The sequence below is a fragment of the Bos javanicus genome, chromosome 10 (assembly GCF_032452875.1).
Source record: "Bos javanicus breed banteng chromosome 10, ARS-OSU_banteng_1.0, whole genome shotgun sequence".
In the NCBI taxonomy this organism is placed as follows: domain Eukaryota; kingdom Metazoa; phylum Chordata; class Mammalia; order Artiodactyla; family Bovidae; genus Bos; species Bos javanicus.
Genome location: NC_083877.1, coordinates 13,660,202 through 13,683,070, shown reverse-complemented (window position 1 = coordinate 13,683,070; position 22,869 = coordinate 13,660,202). Strand labels below are relative to the sequence as shown.

Below are 22,869 nucleotides of genomic sequence, written 5' to 3'. Positions count from 1 at the left end.
TTGTATGCCAGTGGGGAAGGTTCAGTGTTTAGAAGGACTCAGATAAGGAGCAGACATGGAATCAATCCTATAGGAGGAGCTACTCAACTGGACATCTTCAACCCGAGTTACCTAGATAAACACTAATTGTCTGTATACCAGGAGACAGATGTAGTTACTGGGGAGTTCAGTGGAAAGAGAGCTCAGACCCAAGTGGAAAAACCCAGGAGGTCTTCCTAGAGGAGGTTGCATTTAGCCAAGTCTTGAAAGATGGTGTGGTGACTAAGGGTGACTAAGACACTCTGGGGGGAAGAACCAGCATGAGCAGAGACTAGGAGATGGGAATGGGGCAGGTAGCTTGCCTGCAGTGGGGCAGGAAAGAAGGACAAGAGTGGAACATGGGGCCATAGGTAACAAGCAGGGATCAGCTTCTGAAGGCCCTAAATGCCCTTGCTCAGGAGTTTGATATCTACTTGTTCTGCAGAGGAACAAGGATGAGATTTTGAGCACAGGAGTAATGTTCTCAATGTGTAAGAGTGAGATAGATGCCCCAAGGCATTCTGCAATCCTAGGTGTCCCCAGCAGATGCCAGTAAGTTTTTGCCAGCTTTTGCATTTCCTTTAAATGGTCTCACCTCTCTCTCTGCATTTTCATCAGAGATCTAGTAAAGCTCTGAACTGAATGTATCATGAGCCTGTCACACATCCCGTGTATCATTCCAATACAAAGGGACACTTACACACACACATAAACCCACTCGGAGGGCCATGCAGGTTGCCAAGTCCATTTCTGGGCTGCATGGCCAATATTGGCCACCAGAGGGCGCCTCCAGCATCCCAGTAAAGAAAGCGCCCAGACTGGGCTTAAGAACCCACCCCAGGCAGAAGGGTCGTAGAAGCCAACAAGTTCACCTTCCTCATCTTACATGTAAGGAAACGGAGGCTTAGAGAGCAGGGTGATGTGGTCAAGGCGAGGGAGGAGGGAGTGGGTACCTCAGCAGCTGGACCTGAGCAGATGGCTCATAAACTTCCATTTGAAAGTCAACAGGAGGACTTCCCTGATGGTCCAGGGGCTAAGACTCCTGTTCCCAATTCAGGGGGCCCGGGATGGATCCCTGGTCAGGGAACTAGACCCGACATGCTGCTACTAAGAGTTTGCATGCCACAACTAAGGATCCTGTGTGGCGCAAATAAGACCTGGTGCAGCCAAACAAATATTAACAGGAAGCAAAGCAAGAAAGTCAACAGGATTAAGACTGAGAAAGAGATATCCCCCTGGCCAGCACACACCACCACTACTCCAGGAAGGAGTAAAATAGGGACAAGAACTGCAGCCAAACCAAGCCCTTGGCTTCCTGGACTGAGTCTATGTCATTCTCCTAAGAGTCATTCACTGATTTGTTCTTTCTTCACTCGCTCCCTCATCAGGTATCAGACATGTCAGGGGAGACAGACAGATGATCGGTTCCATTTCTGACTCCCACTGAGTGCAGATTGGGAGGGGCTGAGGGCCTGAGCAGGCAGGACTCAGGAAGGGTTGTCACTGTACGGCAGGAGAAAGGTCAGGAGGCAGAAGGGACAGCCCGGGAAAGGACTGGCTGGGATCAGCCCAAGGTTCTGGCTCGGGTGTCACAAGGACCCACTCAGGGCCACTCTGTTCACAACTGCTGCATCCCCAGAATCTGGTGGCTTGAGACTGATGGATGAATGAATGAGCAAATGAGGCCAGTGACCAAGTGAAGAAAATACCTGAACCTTTATCACAGACAAGGGATTGCTGTTCAGTCACTCTGTCACGTCCAACTCTTTGTGACCCCGTGGACTGCAGCATGCCAGGCTCTCCTGCCTTTCACTATCTCCCGAGTTTGCTCAAACTCATGTCCATTGAGTCGATGATGCCATCCAACCATCTCATCCTCCTGCCCTCAGTGTTTCCCAGCATCAGGGTCTTTTCAAGGGATTGTGTGTGTGTGTTGCTCAGTCCAGCTCTTTGCGATCCCATGGACTGTAGCCCACCAGGCTTCTCTGTCCATGGAATTCACCAGGCAAGAATACTGGAGTGGATTGGCGTTCCCTTCTCCAGAGGATCTTCCCAACCTAGGGATCGAACTCTGGTCTCCTGCATTGCAGGCAGATTCTTTACCATTTGAGCTACAGGGAAGTCCTATAATTAATTTATATGAATTTATAAATTTCAAGGGATTAATGTCTATTATTTATAAAGAGCCTCTAAAAGTAGAAAAGGAATAAACCAACAACCTCCTAGAAAAATGGGCTAAAAATATTGCCAGACAGTTCACAGAAAAAGAAATCCAAATGGCCCTTAGTCATATGAAACGATGATCAACCTCAATCAAGCAAAAGAAATGCAAATCAAAATGACTCAGAGATACCATTTCCTACCTATCCGACTGGCAAAAATTCGAAAGTTTGGCAACACATTCTGCTCTGGAAGCTATGGGGAAACAAGCCCTGTGCAGCTGATGGGAACGCAAAATGGTACAATCTGTTTGCAGGGGAACTGGGCAAAAGCTAGCAAAATCACCATTTATGTTCAAGCTGTGACTTGGGAATTCCACTGCTGGGAATACACTCCAACTGGTATGCCGAAAGATGGAAGTACAAGGCTTTTTACTACAACTCTATTTGTAACAGCAAAGGGCTGGAAAGAAGGAAAATGTCCATAAGCAGGGGGCTGTGGTTATCAACACAGAGGAGGCCTCTGATGATAAAGAACAGAGGAGCTCTCAACAGGCCACTGTGGGAGATACTGCAGGGCAAGATGTAAGGTGAATCACACAAGGTAGGGGAGAGTGTGGCTGTGTACTCACACTTAACTAACAAAAGAAGGGAGGGATGTGAATATATGTGTATATTGAAGTATTTTATATACATATACACACATATGTGTGTACACGTATATAAATCAATGGAAGGATAAAGCTCAGATATGCAGATGACACCACACTTATGGCAGAAAGCGAAGAGGAACTAAAGAGCCTTTTGATGAAAGTGAAAGAGGAGAGTGAAAAAGCTGGTTTAAAACGCAACATCCAAAAAACGAAGATCATGGCATCCGGTCCCACCACTTCATGGCAAATAGATGGGGAAACAATGGAAACAGTGAGAAACTGTATTTTCTTGGGCTCCAAAATCACTGCAGATGGTGACTGCAGCCATGAAATTAAAAGACTCTTGCTCCTTGGAAGAAAAACTATGACAAACCTAGATAGCATATTAAAAAGCAGAGACATTACTTTGTTGACAAAGGTCCATCTAGTCAAAGCTATAGTTTTTCCAGTAGTCATGTATGAATGTGAGAGTTGGACCATAAAGAAAGCCGAGTGCCGAAGAATTGATGCTTTTGAACTGCGGTGTTGGAGAAGACTCTTGAGAGTACCTTGGACTGCAAGGAGATCAAACCAGTCAATCCTAAAGGAAATCAGTCCTGAATATTCATTAGAAGGACTGATGCTGAAGCTGAAGCTCCAATACTTTGGCTACCTGATGCAAAGAGGTGATGTATTGGAAAAGATCCTGATGATGGAAAAGATTGAAGGCAGGAGAAGAAGGAGACGACAGAGGATGAGATGGTTGGATGGCATCACTGACTTGATGGACGTAAGTTTGAGCAAGCTCTGGGAGTTAGTAAAGGACAGGGAAGCCTGGCGTGCTGCAGTCCATGGGTCACAGAGAGTCAGATACGACTGAGCAACTGAACTGAACCTAACTGAAGGATAAAGCATAATTTTTTTCAAATTAATAATTAGAGGAAGGGGGAATGGGATGAGGAGGGCACAAATGAAAGTTATACCTTTGTAAATATATTCTGTATCATAGACTTTGTAACTATAGATAAAATTTTAAATAAATTCATAAAAGATGAAAGTAAAATGAAGCAAATAAATATATACATTGAATTAGTGACATAACCACAAAGAGAAGAACTATCCCAAGTGACTTCCTAGCAAAGTAATTTAAAGACATGTGAACCAATCACAATGTGAAGACCTTATTTGCTTTCTGATTCAAACACCTAAGTTGCAAAAAAAAAAAAAAAAATTAAGTATGACATTCAGGAGACAATCAGAAAAATGCGAGCCCTGACTGGCTATATATTAACTGGGATAATGGCATGTTTTAGATGTGATAATGGTACCATGGAAAGGTAACACTGAATATTTATGAATAAAATGGTATGACATCTGGGATTTGCTTCAAAAATAATTGGGTCATGGTGGGTGGGGTGAGGAAACACGATCCAAGGCTGATAAGGAGGTAGTTGCTGAAGGCTGCTGATGAGTAAGTGGAGGTTCAGTAAAGTACTGTTCTTTCTACTTTCTTAGATGTTGGAAATTTTCCTAATGAAACATTAAAAAAAACAACAACCTGGCACTTGGTCAGGATGTGGAACAACTGAAACCTGAACATTACTAGCGGTAGTGTATAGTCTGGGAGCTTCTTATGACAAACTTAATCCACATAGGATCCAACAGTCCCACTTCTGGATACTTACCTAGAGAAATGGAAACTTCAGTTCAGTCAGCTCAGTTCAGTTCAGTCTCTCAGTCGTGTCCAACTCTCTGCGACTTACATTTTCCCAAAAGAGAGATGCTTTCAGTTAGGAACAGAATTCCTGCTGGCATTTGTTCAAGATGTTCAAGTTAGAGTTTAGACTTGAGAAGGTTATTATTATTTTGAAAATAGTACAGCCATTCCAGATAACAGTTTGGCAGATTCCTATAACGCTAAACATACACTTACGACTCAGTACTCCCACTTCGAGGTATCGTCCCCAGAAAAATAAAAATTCCTTTTTGCACAAAAACCTACACATGAACGTTTGCATCGGCATTATTCGTAATTGCCAAATATGGGACACAATCCAAATGCTCATTAACCGATGAGTAGATGCATAAATCGCCTGTGTGCTCTGTCGCTTCAGTCGTGTCTGATTCTTTATGACTCCATGGACTGTAGCCCGCCAGGCTCCTCTGTCCATGGGGTTTTCCAGGCAGGAACACTGGAGTGGGTTGTCATTTCCTTCTCCAAAGGATCTTCCCAATCCAGGGATCAAACCTGAATCTTCTGCATCTCTTACATCTCAGGCTGATTCTTTACTGCCGAGCCACTGAGGAAGCCCCAATAAATTACCTACACATATACAACTCTGAATCTATACAATTCATACGGAAATAAAACTCACTGGGCAATAAAAAAGGAACCAAGTAGAAATACACGGAAGAACTCAAATGACTCTCGTAAGCTTTTATGCTGAGTAAAAGGAGCCAGATTCAAAAGGTTGCCTGCTGCGTGATTCCATTTACATGGCATTCTGGAAAAGGCAAAACTATAGGGACAAAAAATAGATCAGGGGCTGGGAGGAGGAGGAAGTGCTGGTGACAAAGGGGCAGGAAGGAAATACTGATGGAAATATTCAATAGCTTGATTATGGTGGTGTTTACACCACTGTTGAACATTTGTCAAACCTCACACAATAAAAAGGGATGAGTTTACAATATGTAAATTGTACCTCAGTAAATTCTGCCCCCAACAAACAAAAACCTGGCACTTGGTAGATGATCAGTTGAATGTTGATTGAAAGTCGGATGGATGAGTGGGCAAAGAGAGCCCAGAAAGAAGAGTGGGTGAGAGCAGGAGTGTGCCTGTGTGAGGGGCTGGGGGGCCTATGGGAGCCCTGAGCGGGGTGACCAGGGGCAGCGAGACATCCCGGGTGGAGGCCCCAAGACCACAGGGACTCGGACATCAGCTGACCTCTACTCTCCCTCCCTCTCTGGACCCTGCCCCTCCCCACAGTGAATGCCGAGTCCTCAGCTACTGCCTCCAGGAACAGTAGCTTCAACCCAAACACGCTCACTCTTGGGAGGACTCAGTCTCGCTGAGGCCTAAGTCCAAGTTCCCCTGGGTTCTGAGATAGGCGGGTACACAGAGCCAACCCAAAGCTGCCTCCCCACCGGGTCTTTCCCGTCCTCCCTATGTCCTGCCTGAACCTCAGGAAACAGAGGCTCCATCCTTCTACTAGACATGCAGTGCTCCCCACAGGCTTGGTGGTGAGCAGAGCCCAGAGCCACCTCTCCCCACTCACTGCCATCATCATTGCTCCACAGGGGCCTTGACCCGGGGCTTGGGGACTCTGGGGGAGACGATGTGCCTTCCCTGAAAGACTGTTAGTGTAATCTGATTGGAGGACACAGATCTCTCCCACAAAGAGCTCTCAGGTTGATGGAAACCCAGACACGCTTTTGTGATTCTCACGCTTGACAGCCTCCCTAGTTTAAGCCTGTACCAAATCCTAGTTTCTGAAAGATGGAGTTACAAAAGGCAAATGTGCTTTGACTATTGTTGAACATGGGGAGCAAGGAGGGACACGGTGGGTCCAAACTTTTGAGGAGAAGGTCCAGATGTGGTAACCGTGGGAGGTGTTGACTTAAAGGGGAAAGAAAACTTTGCAGAAAGTTTTGCAGGGTGAGTCGATGTTGTTGAAAGGCTGTAGGGGGAGCTAGAAGAACGTAAGCATCTGTGGGCAGCTCTAGGGAGTAACTCAAGCTTTGGGGAACTTTCAGGAAGTTTCGAAACACAATGTCCCTGGAGCCATGTGTGGCACTTCACCTATAAAGACCAATCATCATACCTTCTCCCACAATTATTAGAAAGATCAAGCGTTCCTACCTAGGTGAAACTAAGACAAAGGAGTTGTTTGGGGAAGAAAACAAAAGGCTGCCAGAAGCCAGGACAGCCAAATGGCACTGGGTTAGGTGTTTTGAGCCAGTTTCTTGCAGTGTAGTGGATGGAGTGCAGGGAGTCAGAGAACTCTGGTCTCAGTCCTGTCTCCACCAGAGTGGGGCTGTGTGGCTTCAGGCAGGTCACTGCTCCTCTCTGGGCATCAGTTTCCACATCTGTAAAATGGGCGTAATACCTCACTCAGTTGCTGTGAGGATGAAATGAGAGAAACATGTTGGTGTATCCGGTGTCCATGAAGCCCAGCCCTGGACAGGGCTTGGGGAACGAAGGTGATTGGAATAGGAAGGTCAGTCAGCCTCCCAGCGTCACCCTGAGGAGGCTAAGAGGAGCACAGGCTTTAGGAGGTTCTGAGGTGGCAGAGTGGCTAGAATCTGGGTCGCACTGGTGAAACTCGGCCTACTGAGGAGGGCTCTGCCTGGGGGTGGGACCTCAAAAACCATGGGGGCACCTGGGCAGCACGCTGAGCATTTGGCCTTAGACTCAAGTCCTGGTTGTACTGCCCACAAACCAGGGGATCCCAGTCGGGTGTCTATGTCTCTGCCCCTCACTTTCCTCTTCTGGAAAGCGGGGATACTCTGCCTGCCACAGAGTTCAGAGTGTGGGTGGCTGGGTCCAAGGTTAGCACGTTCCCAGCAGCCTGCGCCCAAGTTTACCTTTGCCCCTCAACTCCCCTCATCTGGGGGACTTAGAGGAAGCCGAATCTGAGAGGACGGGAGAAGGCAGAAGCCCTGCACGACCAGACCCTGAGAGGGGAAGGAACCCCTGCAGGGTCTCCCAGCACACTGGAGATAAGCCCGGGGGCTTCCTGGAGGGGGTGGCCTTCTGCGAGCAAAAAGCCTCCCTGAACTTTCAAGGGGTTCTGACGTCTGAATCTGTGTCCCTGTCTGTCTCTCACCCTGTGACTTCCCGGCGCTTCCCTCACATTCACCAGGGGTGCCTGCCTTTCCTCAGTTTGCGGGGAGCGACCATCTGTGAGGGCCTTGGGAACCTCAGCTGCAGACACAGCACCGTCCTGTTCTCAAGAGATCAGAGAGAGGGGAGGCTTCGGGCTGCTGTGAGGTCTGGGGAGCAGGCAGGAACTTCCAAAAGTGAGTCCATGCCAGCGTCCCCAGGCCCCAGCCTGAGGAGCATTGCTCTAGGAATGCGCGCAGACGGGAGGGCGGGAGACAGGAGGCCTGAGGAGGAAAGCACGAGAAAGCTTAGAGAGATGGTCCTACGACCAGGGAACTGACTGCTGAGCCATGGATTTCATGAGGTCAGGGGCCTCCTCTCTCTTAATAGCTTGAGGTCTGGGGGCAAATTCCTAGTAGTTCCTGCTTCAAAATATACCCAGGCCTTATCTTTCAGTGATATAATATACTGACATATTTATGGATGAAATAACATGATATCTGGGATTTGTTTCAAAATAATCCAGTTGTCAAGAGGGGTGAAAAGTCTGTATGAAACAAAATTGGCTGTGAGCTGATGATGGTTAAAGTGGGTGATGGGGCCATGGGAGCTCCTTGCATAATCCTTGCTACTTCTGTATGTGTTTGACATTTTCCATGACAAAAAGTTCCTACATCCAGAATCAGCCATTTTTCTCTAGCTCCAAAATCACTGCCCCGCAGCCAGCCGTTGCATGGATGCAATCTCCTCACAGGCCAGCCTGCTTTGGTCAGGCCCCTCCAGCCTATTCTCAACACCACCAGCAGAGGGAGCCTGTTACAATGTGAGGTCCCTGCTCAAACCCTCCTGTGGCCCCATCTCACTCAGAGAACCCCGGCCTCTGAGTCCACACTCCATCTCACCGCTGCTGCCTCTCCAGCTCCTCTCCAGCCACACTGGCCTCTCTTCAGCCTCCCACAGTCTCCTTCATGACCCCGAGGGCCCTATGTGCTAAGGGAGACTGGAGGGAAGGTCTGACTTAACCAGACTTCAGAGAGGATCCTAGGTGGCACAGTGGTGAAGAATCTGCCTGCCAATGCAGGAGATGAAAGTTTGATCCCTGGGTTAGGCAGATCCTCTGGAAGAGGAAATGGCAACCCACTCCATTATTCTTGCCTGGGAAATTCCATGGACAGAGAAGCCTGGTGGGCTACAGTCAGTCCACGGGGTTACAAAGAGTCGGGGACGACGGAGCACAGGGCCCAGTACATGCAGACACTCAGAGAGCATTCACCCACGACACTCAAACATTATAAAATTGCACAGGACACAATTATACATTTTAAAAAGTATTTGTTGTTATCTGAAATTCAAATCCAACTGGGCATCCTGTATTATATCAGGCAACCCTATCTGTAACAGACTATGAGCTAGTCCTACCAAGAGAATCATGTTGTCTTCTTAATGTCTCCAATGCTCAGCACACAAAGGTGCCCCCTCCTAGCAGACAGTTGCAGAAAAGCACCCTCTGGGCTGATGCAGCTCATGGCCAGTTGCAAGGTTTCAGGTCCATTTACTTCAGTGGCAAGGTGTCCTTTTGCAGTGCCCAACCTGCCCAACCATACATGGCAGCCCTGCAGGAAGCCAGAGCAACAGGTGATTCCAGAAGGAAAGCAATTGAAACTGGCCTCCCAGAAATTTCTCTCCCCCAAAATGGGTAGGGACCAGGAGGGAGTGACAATGCCAAGGCCTATTCTGGCAGCCCCCTCTGAGCGCTTTTGGATTCGAGCCCATCTGGGATGGATCTGAACTTTTGTCTTGCCCCATGGTGGTGGGTAGAGGAGGGCCCAATGCCAGACGCCAGCTGCCCCCGTGGCTGGAGGGTGCCCACTTGGAACCATTCCAAGTAAACATTTGACCAGCTCAGCCCCGGCCATCATCCCACGCCAACACTTGGCCCTTGTTCCTGGACAGGCCGCCCTGTGTCCTGTCCTTTGTGGCTGACATTTTCAGCCGGGCCCTGCAGGGGCTGGGGTGACCTGGTGCCCCATCCCCATTCTGCAGACAGGCTCCAGGGAGGTGGTCCCTGCGGCAGTGGGGACTTGGCGGAGGAGTCCCAGCAGACGGGCCGTCGCCAAGCCAGCCACCCCCCCCCCCCGAATACCCCACGTGGGCCCCAGGGCTGCACAGTCCACAGTCTAACAGTGGAGCCATGGGGCCGCCAGCTGACTCGGCTGCTTTGTTCCAGCCCTGGAGTGGTCTGAGGGTGGCTGAGGACCGTGGCTCTTTCTCTGCTGAGAAGCCACAGATAACGCCGGCGACAGAGCCTGATAAAGCGTCTGTCAGAGGCTCCCTCCCAGACAGGCCCTGCTGTTCCCGCCAGCCCCAAGGGCCCCTGCAGCCCAAGCCTGTCTCCAGAGGTCCACCCCTCCCTGGGATCTCAGCTTTTCTCTTCTAGAGGCTGAAGAACAGGCTAGCAGACCTCTCCCCACCCATATCTTCAGTTTGGCTCTCAGAAGTTCCTGAGGCCTCTGGGCCCAAGAGCAGAATAAACCAATCCTGTGATTTACTCTCATGAAGAGAATGTCAAGGCATGTGCCTCTCTCGGTGGAATTCTAGACTGTGACTCCCAGGGAGTTAGGGGGATGGTGGAGTGGAGGGCCTGGGATCTCTTCCTAGAGCCTCTCAAATGGCATTCCAAGTCACCTCTTTCAATATCACAAAACCCCACTCTATGCTGGGGTCTAGGATGACACAGCAACCAGAAAGACACGACCACAGAAGCTTCCAGGAAGAGGGTGCTGGAAGATCTACCCCAGCCAGACCTGACCCAGGCCGGCACCCCAGGTCTACAGAGGGCCCTGGCCTGCAGTAGGAGGTATGTGAGCGATCCTAGCCAGCCCTGGGCTCCCCTGGGTGAGCTTCAGTGCCCAAGGGCTAGAGAACTGAGACCTAAGTCTTGGATCTGGTGGAGGAGAACGGGCCCTGCCCTGGGGATCAGAAGACACCGTAACCAAGGCCCTGAGAACAGGCTTCTCTGAAGGCGGCCCTCGCCTCATCCTGAGCCTGGCAGGTGAGCAGGTACAGGCTGCAAGCACTCTCAGAGAAGAGGCCCCCACAGGAGGGGCCCTGCTCCTGCACGGGGACACTGGGCTCCCAGTTTAACTGAAGAGAGTGTGGGGTTCTGGGTGGGGCTACCTGCACTGTGCTGACTGATCTGAATAAGGCCCTTACACATGGTAGACAGTGGAGGCTGGAAACCCCAGCCTGAAAGCCAGTCTCTGCTCTGCTTCTCCTCTCTGAGTGACCCAGGGCAGACCTTTGGCTCTCTCCAAGGGGTGAGCTACAGGTCCTCCAAGGCCTCCCAGGGAAAGGAGTCCCAAGGGAGAGTCCCTGTCCAAGGGCCAGCGTGCCCAGAGGGAGAGGCCTGGGCTGCCTCCACTCCCCCGGAGGAGGACTGCCTCTCCAGTTTTGCCTGCTGGGAGTCCAGTGGAGGGTAGGAACCCAGGTTTTCTGCATCTTGGACCAAGGCGCTGCCTTTTCTGGATGCAGGGACCTCCCCCGCCCCGGCCCCAACAGCTTCACAGGGGCCTCTGGTTTATAAAGGAAGAACCCGAGTTTCGGCGTGTTTGGATTGCAAGAGAGTCCTCCTGTCTTTCCCCACCTTCAGCAGCTCCCTCTGAAACCCCTGCAACCACACAGGCTCAGCCCAGGTGACCCTCTACCCGCACGCGTGCACGCACACACACACACACACACACCCTCCCTGCATCACCCCCTCCACCCCCACACACACACCCTCCCTGCATCACCCCCTCCCTACACACACACACACACAGACACATATACACACCCTCCCTGCATCACCCCCTCCCCAACACACACACCTTTCCTGCATCACCCCCTCCCTATACACACACACACTCACATCCCTGTGCACCAGAATGAGCCCTTCCCTCCCTGGCATCAACATGCCTGCTTTGGCAGTCTTTCCTCACGCATTCATTTATTCTTCCCTCAAACATCTACTGTCTCACGTGTGTGCCAGGCACCGGGGCCCAGCAGTGAACGAGACAGCCCTAGCTCCTGTCCTGGAGGAGCTCAGAGAGCTGAAGGGCTGGGTTCACCCTCCACAGTACCTGGCAGAGAAGCCCCTGTCATGTCAGGTATTTCCCTGGTTACAACTATGGCTGCCCTCCCTCTTCAGATCAAGGGGAACACAACCCCCAGCCATGCCCCCTTGGGCATAAGGGAAAAGCTTGGCTGGCAACCCAAGCCCTGAGCCTCTCATTCTCCCACCCACCCACGGCCTTGATTGCTCTGCTGCAAACTTCCTGTGCGCTTTGGAGACACCACTCCCCTCTCTGGGACCGGGACAGTGACTTTGGAACAGGCTGAAGTGGCACAGCGGTCTCCAGCCAGTTGGTCCTGGGGCATTTTGGATGCGGGTCAATGAGAGGTGGGAGTGGGGCTCTGCCCCTCCACTGCACGGTGGGCCTGGGGTCCTCAAGGCTCTCTCTGAGGAAACTTGCCCATCTACACATAGAAGCGTCACTCTCAATGCCATCTCACTGGCCCCCCACCAGGAAAGCCGAGTGCTCCCCACTTCAGGGTCCTCGTTGCACACCAGGCTGGGGAATCTGAGCACCACAGTGAATTACCACATTTAAGATGAAGCAAATCTATGAGAAAAAAAGACCCAGTCCCCTTTCATCCCTCATTTCTAACAGCATCATCTGATCCTAGCTAAGGCTTGGTCTATGGCAGGACATCAGGCTTCCCCAGTGCCTCATCCGTAAAGAATCCACCTGCCAATGCAGAAGATGTGGGTTCAATCCCTAGGCCAGGAAGATCCCCTAGAGGAGGGCATGGCAACCCACTCCAGTGTTCTTGCTGGGGAACTCCCACGAACAGAGAAGCCTGGCTGGCTATGGTCCATAGGGTTGCAAAGAGCTGGACACAAGCAACTGACCACCACCCCCACCACAGCAGAACGTCAGTGCTGGAAGGCAGTCCTTGCCTGTCAGAGTGGTGCTGGGAAGCAGAGAATGTCCCCAGGTGCCAGTTCTGATACAGGCACAACTACATTCTCCATCTCCTTTACTCTTCACCAGCTTTCCAGGTGGTATACTTTTTACCTTTTAATTGAAATATACATAGGACGACACACATGAATCTCAAGTCGTTCATGGAGCTCAAGTTCAATGAACTTTGACATGCATATAAACCCACATGATGGGACTTCCCTGGTAGTCCAGTGGTTAAGAATCTACCTGCCAACGCACAGGACACCGGTTCAATCCCTGGGCCGCAAAGATCCCACGTGCCACAGGGCAACGAAGCCCGTACGCCACAACTGCGGAAGCCAGGGCTCCCAGAACCCATGCTCTGCCCCAACCATAGCGAGAAGCCCTAGCGCCACAGCCAGCGAGTAGCCTCTGCTGGCTGCAACTAGAGAAAGCCCGCACGCAGTCATGGAGACCCAAGGCGGCCCCCAAAACAAAAACCTATGTGACAACCAGACCAAGACAAACAAGTTCCAACACGCCGGAGGTTCCCCTCAAGCCCCCTTTCAGTCCACAACCCCCAAAGACAACCACTATGACAGCCTCTCTCACCATAGATCAGCTTTACCTGTCCTTGAACTTCTTACTAATGGAATAACTTACTCTTTACACCTGGCTTCTTTCACTCAACAGCATGTCAGTATCGTTCATATTGCTGCATCTGTCTGTCCATGGTTTCTTTATGTCGCTGTCCTTCCTTCTGCTGATGGACGCCAGAGTTGATTCCATTTCAGGGCTATTGTAACCAGCTCCCAGGATCACCCTGCCCTGTGCCTTTTGGGCAGGCACATTCACCTCTCTTGGTGGCACAGTACCAAGGAGCACCCCCACTGGGTCAGGGGGTGGGTGAACACTTAGCTTTCATAGCTATTTAGGCAGTGTGTATGTTTAGGACCATTTTACAGACACAGAAGCCAAGGTTCAGAGAGTTTAACTCACTCACCAGGCTCACACAATCACTAAGTCATGGAGCCTAGTCTGGAATCCAGAGATTTCAGACTCCAAACTCCTTTTAATCCTGCTTTGTAGAACAGGTGAAGGGGGTGCAAGGGTGGAGAGAGCCAAAAGAGAGGGGAAGCAAAGGGGCAGCTCAGACAGCCTGCTCTGTAATCAGCTCCTGGGATGTCCGGGCTGCGCTGGGAGGGCACAGCTGCAATTCCAGACAGACACAGAAGAAATGCGGCAACTCAGAGCCAGAAAGAATGCAGTCCGGTCCCCTCACCCTTCCCCAACCCCACTCACTCCAGCCACACGGCCTTCCTTGATGTGCCCTGAGAATGCCAGCCGGGCTCCTGCCTCACTGGCCTTCCTGCCTTCAGCTCCCACCTTCAGAACTGCTCCTGCCTCGGACAGCCACGTGGCACCTCCCCCACGTCTTTGGGGCCTCTGCTTCATTTCCCAATCAAAAAGAGCACCCCATCCCTCACTGACCCCTCACCTTTCACCTCCATCTGCCCTAATATTTTTGTGCACATTTGTGAATTGCCTGTCCCCTACCCTAGAATGTGACCTCCAGAGGCCCAAGAGTCACAGTCTCGTTTACTGTTCTACCTTGACTATGCGGAGCAGAGGCCGGCACTTGATAGGCCCTGAGCGAATGAACGAAGGAATGAAAAGCAACCACTTGGAGCAGCTGGTGGCAAAACCACAGGCCAGGAGGGGCTCGTTGTCAGAGCCAGCTGCCGTGTTTACGTTCTGAGATAAAGCTCCCACGGGCCACAACAGCAGTCAAGAGCCACTGGGCAGGGTGCGGTGATGCCCACGCTGACCATGGTTGCCTCCAGGCACTGTGGGACTCAGCCATCACAGCTGGCTCTCGGTGGAGCCGGAAGGACAAGGGTACCAGTGTGCACCTGGGTACCTGCTGGACTGACCCTTCAAGATAGGGAATTTAGGATTCCTGGGTAAGAAGAGGAAGCAATGGCCACAGATCTCCCCAAATGACTTTTCCCTTAGGGAGTCTGAAAGATTATCTTCAAAACAGATGGGCCTGGGAATGATGTGATGGGTCCACGAAAATTCCCACCTCCTTCCACCCCTTTCTGGAATACATTCTCCATTCCTCACTGCCCCTTGCTGGTCTGGGAAGCCTCTGCTAATGCATATCACCACCCTGGGCCTCAGTTTCTTCCTTCTGTAAAAGGGGTGGAATTTGTCCATGATGTACAGTGAAGAAAACAACTCTGGATCAAACGTCTGCTGGTATGAGTTCTCATACCTCAGGACTGCTGTGTTCTCTAGCCAGCTCTTGCCCCCTCTGGGCTTCAGATTCCCACATGTCAAATAAGAGAATGTAGCAGAACGATCTCCAAAGACTGAAATCTTCCCTCAGGTATGACTGAGCTTCTGTTCTTCCCAAAGGAAGGACAAATTTATACAGGGATATAGGGAGAGGGAGCCACAGGAAGAGGGTGATGACATCAAATACAAACTTTGCCAATGCCATAGCTTTGCTCTGACCTAGACTTGTTGGAGGTTTCCTCTCTGAACCCCACTGAATATCCAAGGCCTGGGTAGGCTTTGGATAATATGGGTGGGGGAGCTGTGGGTGGCTTCTCTCTCTGCAAATAAGGCTCTGAGTCTCAGAAGGTGACCAACACCAGACCACAGCTAGGCACTGTCCCCAAGAGTTTGCCCACGTCGTTCACAGTTTTACCACATCTCCCCATTACCACCAAGACCAAGAAAAGACCAGCCCAAGTCAGAGAAAGACCCAATTTTCAGATGAAGAAAACTGAGGTTTTTCTAGGGATCCCACAGATCATTCATTCAAGCACATAGGTACGCCCAAGTCTGGGCTTGCCACATGTCAGGGTTACCTCACTGACCCCACATACAAGCCTATAAAGAACACATCATTTTTTTCCTCATTTGACAGATGGAAGAACTACCGCTCAGAGAGGTTAAGTGACTTATGTAAAGTCACACAGCTGTGAGTAGTGGGGCCAGGATTTAAAACTAGATCTGTTGGACTCCAGATCTGTTCTTTATGCTTCCTGCCTGCGGACTGAGGGACAAAAAGGGAGTGATTTTATGCTTCGGGAGCCCAGGAACCTGAGAGGTGGATTCTGCCAACAAGGAGCGAGTAGGGGAGTCTGGGCCTTTGCACCTGCTGTTTGCTTTATCCAAAAAGCCTTCCCCTAGATAAGTGCCTCCCTCTTCACTCAGATCTCAGCTCAAAGGGCACTTGCACACGAAGACATTCGTTCTAGGACCACTGAGCCTAAACAGAACCATTCTTCTTACTCTCTGAAGCCCATTATAGTAGCACCTGTCACTACCTGAAGGATTACCTTATCTGATGTGAATATCCATGTATTATTTACTTGTTGTTTGTCTCCACTGAGAATGTAAGATTTTGTCCCTCTTACTCATCACTATAACCCCAAAGCCTAAGACACACTTGGCCCAGGGTAGGAGTTCAATTCCTATTAGTTGAGGGAAGGCTCTGAGAGACCGAGTGCCTTGTCCCCTAATAATCGAAAGACAGTGGAGCAGCTCATATCTGCTACGCGGAGAGAAGAGGGTGGAACCGCGCACCTCACAGCCATCCCTAGTTGTTAACCCATTTCACAGATGGGGGAACTGAGGCTCCCTCCAGCATCAAGGGCCCACAGATGACACACGGCAAATGAAGCAGTCCATCGGGGTGGGAATGCACGACCCCATGAGTCTGGCCGCGAGCCCAGTGTTCCTTGTAAGAGTTGGGGTTAGCGACCAGAAAGGGAAGGGGTGGTAACACCCCGCCCCCACACACAAGCGCACACTCTGGGTTGCGCTGTGCGCCACGGGGCCCTGGCCTCGCGCCGGGGCCGCACCCAGGGCCTAGCCGCCCGAATTCCTCCCCTCCCGCCCCCGCGCCGGCGCCTCCCGCCACCCCCTGGGGCCCGAGCGCAGCCCCTGCGATCCCCATCCTTCCCCTTCCCGGGGCCGGCCGGGTGGCGGACGGTGAGGACGCGCCAGCCCAGCCGGGATGCTCACTCGTGCCCCCCAGGCTCCCCCTGCCTGCCCGCCCCGGGCCCCCAGACTCCGGGCGCCCGCAGGCCCCGCGGGTCAGCGGGAACCGGCAATTTCCCGGCCGCCCGCCCCGCCGCCCGCTCTGTACTTAGGCTGATGACGGGTTCCCGCGGCCCTGGTGGCGGGGCGGGCGGCGGGTTCAGGGCGGGCGAAGCCGGCCCAGCCGGTCCCGTGCTCGGCTCTCAGGCGGCCGCCGGGCCTGTGTCATCCACCAGGAATTTCTGTTTTCCCCTCCGCGGGGCTGGAAGAAAAAACAATAATTAGGTCACTGGGCAGGCGGCAGAGAGGGTGTGGGACAGGCCAGTGGCGCCCTGTTGGGCAGGGAAAGGGTCTGGGAGGACGACGGGGCGGAGAGGCCCCCGCAGCGCTCCCTGCCCCCTTCCTGCCCTCCCCAGGATGCTGGCGGATGCAGGCAAAGGAATCCCTCACCATGGCCACAGTTCCCTCATGGGCCAGCTCATTCCATGAGCGCGTAGTGGGCACCCCTTGTCCGCCAATTTCTGTGCTAGGCGCCGGGGACCTAGCATTAAACAGAAGAGAAGGAAGAACTTGGTAGGAAAGACCCACAAGCCGTCATGCAGAAATGTACAATCATCGCACCCGTGGGGAGGCCGGGGCCATGGGTTCCAGAATCCCCGCTGTTACAGAAATCCAGAGGTGCTTAAGTGCCTTATTTAAGGTAGGATAGTATTTACATGTAACAAACCGGAATCTTCCGGTATTGTTGTTTAGTCATTAAGTCCTGTCTCTTTTGCCACCCCATGGACTGTAGCCAGCCAGGCTCCTCTGTCCATGGGATTTCCCAGGCAAGAATACTGGAGCCGGTTGCCATTTCCTCCTCCATTCTCCTGTATACTTTAAGTCATGTCTAGATTATAGTACCTAATACAATGCTGAGTAAATGACATGTAAATAGTTGTAAATATAATGTAAATACTATGTAAATAGTTGCCCAGCCAGCAGCAAATTCAAGTTTTGCTTTTTAGAACTTTCTGGATTTTTCTTCCCAAATACTTTCCATCCAGGGTTGATTGAATTGCAGATGGAGACGCCACAGATAGGAGGAGGGCTGACTGTATAGTGGGAGGCATGCTGCACAGAACAGAGGAGTTTCAGGGTATTCTGCTTGCCCAGAGAGGAGGTGGGTGGGTAGTTAGGGAAGGCTTCCCTGAGGGAGTGGCACTTGCATAGAGGTTTGAAAGAGGAATGAGGATTGGCCAGGCCAAGTGGAGCTGGTGACAGGAAGGGTAGGGTGGTGGAAGGAACAGCATGTCCAAAGGCTTGGAGGTAAGAGGCAGTGCATGTTATAAGAACTGGGAGTACAGAAGGAGAATCAATGAATGTTTCATTTTGAATGTGAAACTAATGAAAGACACATATTTTGGGTCTCATGAGGCCCATAAACATAAGCCAGCTATGTTATCTGATGCTCAACTGAAGATAAAGCCACCTTTCCCTACACTGGAGGAAACCTGTTTTGGGCTTTTCTCACTGAGAAGTTCTAGGTCTGGATACTGTTCAGTTCAGTTCAGTCGCTCAGTCGTGTCCGACTCTTTGCGACCCCATGAATCGCAGCACGCCAGGCCTCCCTGTCCATCACCAACTCCCGGAGTTCACTCAGGCTCATGTCCATCGAGTCAGTGATGCCATCCAGCCTCTGTCGTCCCCTTCTCCTTCTGCCCTCAATCCCTCCCAGCATCAGAGTCTTTTCCAATGAGTCAGCTCTTCGCATGAGGTGGCCAAAGTACTGGAGTTTCAGCTTCAGCATCATTCCTTCCAAAGAAATCCCAGGGCTGATTTCCTTCAGAATGGACTGACTGGATCTCCTTGCAGTCCAAGGGACTCTCCAGAGTCTTCTCCAACACCACAGTTCAAAAGCATCAATTCTTCGGCACTCAGCCTTCTTCACAGTCCAACTCTCACATCCATACATGACCACAGGAAAAACCATAGCCTTGACTAGATGAACCTTTGTTGGCAAAGTAATGTCTCTGCTTTTGAATATGCTATCTAGGTTGGTCATAACTTTCCTTTCAAGGAGTAAGCGTCTTTTAATTTCATGGCTACAGTCACCATCTGCAGTGATTTTGGAGCCCCAAAAATAAAATCTGACACTCTTTCCCCATCTATTTCCCATGAAGTGATGGGATCGGATGACTGTACCTATGGGCATTTAAGGAATTTTCCAGGGTCATTTGTACTTAGCACATCTCACACCTTTCACTCTGACCTTTAGGACAAGTCCCTGGAAAAGACAGGATGCCAGAGCAACTCTGTCTGGCTGTAGAGTTCACGATATGTGTGAGAAGACTAGAGAGGTGGTCAGGATTAGATCATAAAGGGTCTTAGGGGCCATGGTAGGAGGGTTAGATGTTACCTTAAGGGAAGTTGGGAGCAATGGTTTGGGAGGGGAGCAAAGAAGGGTGGGAGGGGACTTCCCTGGTGGACCAATGGCTAAGACTCTGTGTTCCCAAAGCAGGGGGCCGGGGACCAATCCCTGGTCAGGGAACTAGACCCTACATGCTGCAACTAAGAGTTCACATGCTGCAACTAAGACTGAGCACAGCCAAATACAGAAATAAAAATTAATATTTTTTAAAAACAGGGTGGGAGGGGATGATGTGATTTCTGAACACTTATAGCTGATAATATCCACCATTTATTTATCTCCTATTAGGTGTACAGGGCTAAGTGTTTCATGCACATCATCTCACTAAGCTTGATGAGAATCTTATGAGAATGTTATTTAGCCATTTTGTAGAAGAGGAAGGAGGCCAGGGAAGTCATTTGCCCTGGGTCACCTGCTACTAAGGGGCAGAACCAGAGCAGAAATGTGTTAGGCCCTGTTCTGGGAGCTGTGGGACAAAAGAGGGAATCTCTGGCCCTACTCTTAAGGAACTTGTAGTCTGCTGGGGGACATGTGCGTGTGATGGATGAGAGCCATGGCAGAATACAGTTGACTTCTCTCTCCTATGATGACCTAGGGGTAGATTGTCTAGGACTGGAATGGTGATACTAGTCCATGAGCTTGCCCAGGCACCCAGGCCCCTTCCACCTTGCTGCTCTGATATGTTGATGTGTCCAAGTTGGCTCCCCCCGCAACTTGGGTGGAGGGGGAAGGAGGGAGGGAGCATGTCCTTTCCCCTTAGGGAACATCACTGCTACATCTTCATCTGTATCTATATCTCTGCAGCTGTATCTGTATTTGAATCCACATCCACATATGAATGTATATCTGTAAAAACAGATCCACCAATTAGCTAATATTCAAGGCATCAGCTTTCAAGATAGACATTTTAGGGACGTCCCTGGTGGTCCAGTGGCTAATACTCTGCACTCTCAATGGACGGGACCTGATCCCACATACCACAACAAAGGTCTGGTGCAGCCAAATAAATAAGTATTTTAAAATCAAATAAAGATGATAGGTAGATAGAAACTTTAGTGCCCCAAAGATAAAATACAGTAATGGATAAAATCAGCCCCTAGTGGCAAAACATGGAAACAGAAAACATTACAGCTGAGAGAACGATCTCACTTCCTATCGACATCCTACTGGTAGTTTCCTTAACACAACTATTCCCGAACAAAATAAAATACTTTTGGTATGGTTTTTATAAAAAGAAATTACCTTTTTCCAAAAATGTTACCTTATAAAATCCTGGAATGTCATATGCATCTATGGGTGTTACGGGTCAGAAATAGCTGCAAAGATGAACAAGAGAGGGCACGGCCCTCTGTGGTTCTTTCAACCCACACCCCACTCCCTCAGAAGAAATGGGGCCCAGATAGGCACTCAGGATGTGGCAAACTGCCCTTGGTCTATGCTTATGGGGACCCATCAGGAGAGTGATATGGGAGACATGCTAAAGCACTGGTTCTCAAAGTGTGGCCCTCCACCAGCCATATCAGCACCACTTGAAACTTGTCAGAAATTCACATTCTCGGCCCCACCCAGGCCTACAGAACCAGAAACTCAGAGTAGGGTCCAGCTGTCTGGGTTTTCACAAGCCCTCCAGATGATTCTGAGGCAAACTAAAGTTTGAGAACCACTGGCCTAGGGCCCAGCACACGGGGCTGAGAGTTGGAAAACCTTGGTTCTAATCCTGGACCTGGCAGTCCCAAGGGTCTGTGACCCTTGGGCAAGCCAGTTTCTGTGGGTCAGGAGGCTGGGCCGAGTCTAGCTGGCCCTCTGCCTCCTGGTTCCTCACAGGCTGCAGTCATCTGAGCTCACCTGGGGAATGCGTCTGCAACCAAGCTCACTGATGGGCTTGTTGGCAGGAGTTGGCGCCTCATGTGTAGCTGGACTGCAGACCTCAGTTCCTTGCTGGCCTTGCTCGTCCCTCTGGCTATTGACCAGAGCCCAGCTGCATGGGCCTCTCTGTTGGGCAGCTCACAACATGGCAACTGGCTTCCCACAGAGAGAGCAAAAGTGTGTCTCAGATGAAAGGCGTGATCCTTTTGTAACCTCATATCAGAAGTGACGTTCCATCACTTTGCTGCCTTTGGTTTGTCAGAAGCCTTCCCTGTGGCTAGCCCACATGGAAGGAGAGGGGATTTTACAGGGGCATTAGTACCAGGAGGCAGGGGTCATCTTAGAAGCCCCTACCACATCTAAGAGTCCCTTGGACAGCAAGGAGATCAAACCAGTCAATCCAAAGAAATCAACCCTGAATATTCATTGCAAGGACTGACGCTGAAGCTCCAATACTTTGGCCACCTGATGTGAAGAGCTGACTCACTAGAAAAGACCCTGATGCTGGGAAAGATTGAGGGAAGGAGAAGGGGATGACAGAGGATGAGACGGCTGGATGGCATCACCAGCTTGATGGACATGAGTTTGAGCAAACTCCGAGTGATAGTGAAAAGAAGGTGTGCTGCAGTCTACGGGATCTCAAAGAATCGGACACAACTGAATGACTGAACAGCAACACATCTGCAAAAACTTGTTCCAAGCAAGCCCCAAGATGGAGGGAACCCCAACCCTGGGAGAAGCCTGAGAAGTGTGCCTGGTGGTGGTGGGGTGGTGTGCCTGACGACCCTGATTTTTATCTTCACTATGGGGCCTATCTGATGGTGGGGGGTATTTGCAGCCGGCAGGAGCTGCATTCCAGGGCTGGGTACTTAACATTCCAGAGGAGCTCTCAGCTAATTACTGCCTTGCCCAGCCCAGTCCTGGACCACCCGGCTCCCCTGAGCTCCCAGGGCTTGGCCAGAGGACTCTGGTGGCTTTGTTCTTGGGTCACACTGAGAGGCCCAGAGATGGGCCAGACTAAACCAGGGTTACACAGCACTGAGTCAGCAGTCACAGTGGGGCTGGAGCCCAGGCCCTTTCACCCACAGCGTGCGGGCCAGGGGCAGAGGCAGCAGGAGTCTCGGGGCTGAGCCTCTGGCGGGGCGGGGGAAGGTAAACTAAAGCAGAATGCCCAAATGACTGCTCTGAGCCTCCTCTGTTTCCTCACTATAAAAAGGGGAATTTTCCCAAGATCTTATAACATGTGACAAACACTCTCTCCTTGATCAAACTTCAGACAGGCTCCTCTTTTCAAGTAGGTCTTGTCTTTGGGTCTTGTCTTTGGCTTGCCCCGCCCAGGGGGAGGGTGGAGAATCCCCCACCCTCGATACCTGACCACCTTGCCTGCTTTAAGCAGGTGTCCTGTTAAGTTGGTTTAGTAAGAATCGCCCCTACCCTTGATGGCTCCTCTTAGTCATTTTCCATCCACTGACCCCTCATCCTCTTGTTGGCTCTAAGCCTCGCTGTGTTTGCTGTATCTACAGTTGAGCCTGATCTCTCCCTGCTATTGTGAAGTCTTAACATCTATCGCAATAGTCCTGAATAAAGCCTTCCTTCCTTATTGTTTTAACCATTTTAACAAATGGTAGAATAACTTTCTTTTAAACATGTGCTTACACGATAAGTCACTTCAATCATATCCGACTCTCAGCAACCCCATGGACTGTAGCCCACCAGGCTCCTCTGTCCATGGAATTCTCCAGGCAAGGATACTGGAGTGGGTAGCCATTCTCTTCTCCAGGGGATATTCCAGACCCAGAGATCGAACCGGCATCTCCTGCAGCTCCTGCATTGCAGGTGGATTCTTTACCACTGAGCCACCAAGGAAGCACATTCCTTTAACCATGCATCCTGTGATACCCAAGTTCCAATCCCTTCCCTG

The 22,869-nt window shown here is 50.9% G+C and overlaps 1 long non-coding RNA gene across 6 annotated transcripts in view; it reads right to left on the bottom strand.

Moving 5' to 3' along the window:
• Positions 1-19,366, bottom strand: part of LOC133255668 (uncharacterized) — a 108,046-nt gene extending 88,680 nt beyond the window's left edge. For 4 of the 6 annotated variants that reach the window (XR_009739000.1, XR_009739002.1, XR_009739004.1 and 1 more), the window contains exons 1-2: positions 9,051-9,761; positions 4,495-4,617 (exon numbers count right to left, since the gene is read on the bottom strand). This is a non-coding gene — a long non-coding RNA (uncharacterized LOC133255668). Of the gene's footprint in view, positions 1-4,494; positions 4,618-9,050; positions 9,762-16,781 lie in introns of those variants that run through there. The other 2 variants (XR_009739001.1, XR_009739003.1) reach the window with 2 other exon arrangements.
• Between the last annotated feature and the right edge of the window lie 3,503 nt (positions 19,367-22,869).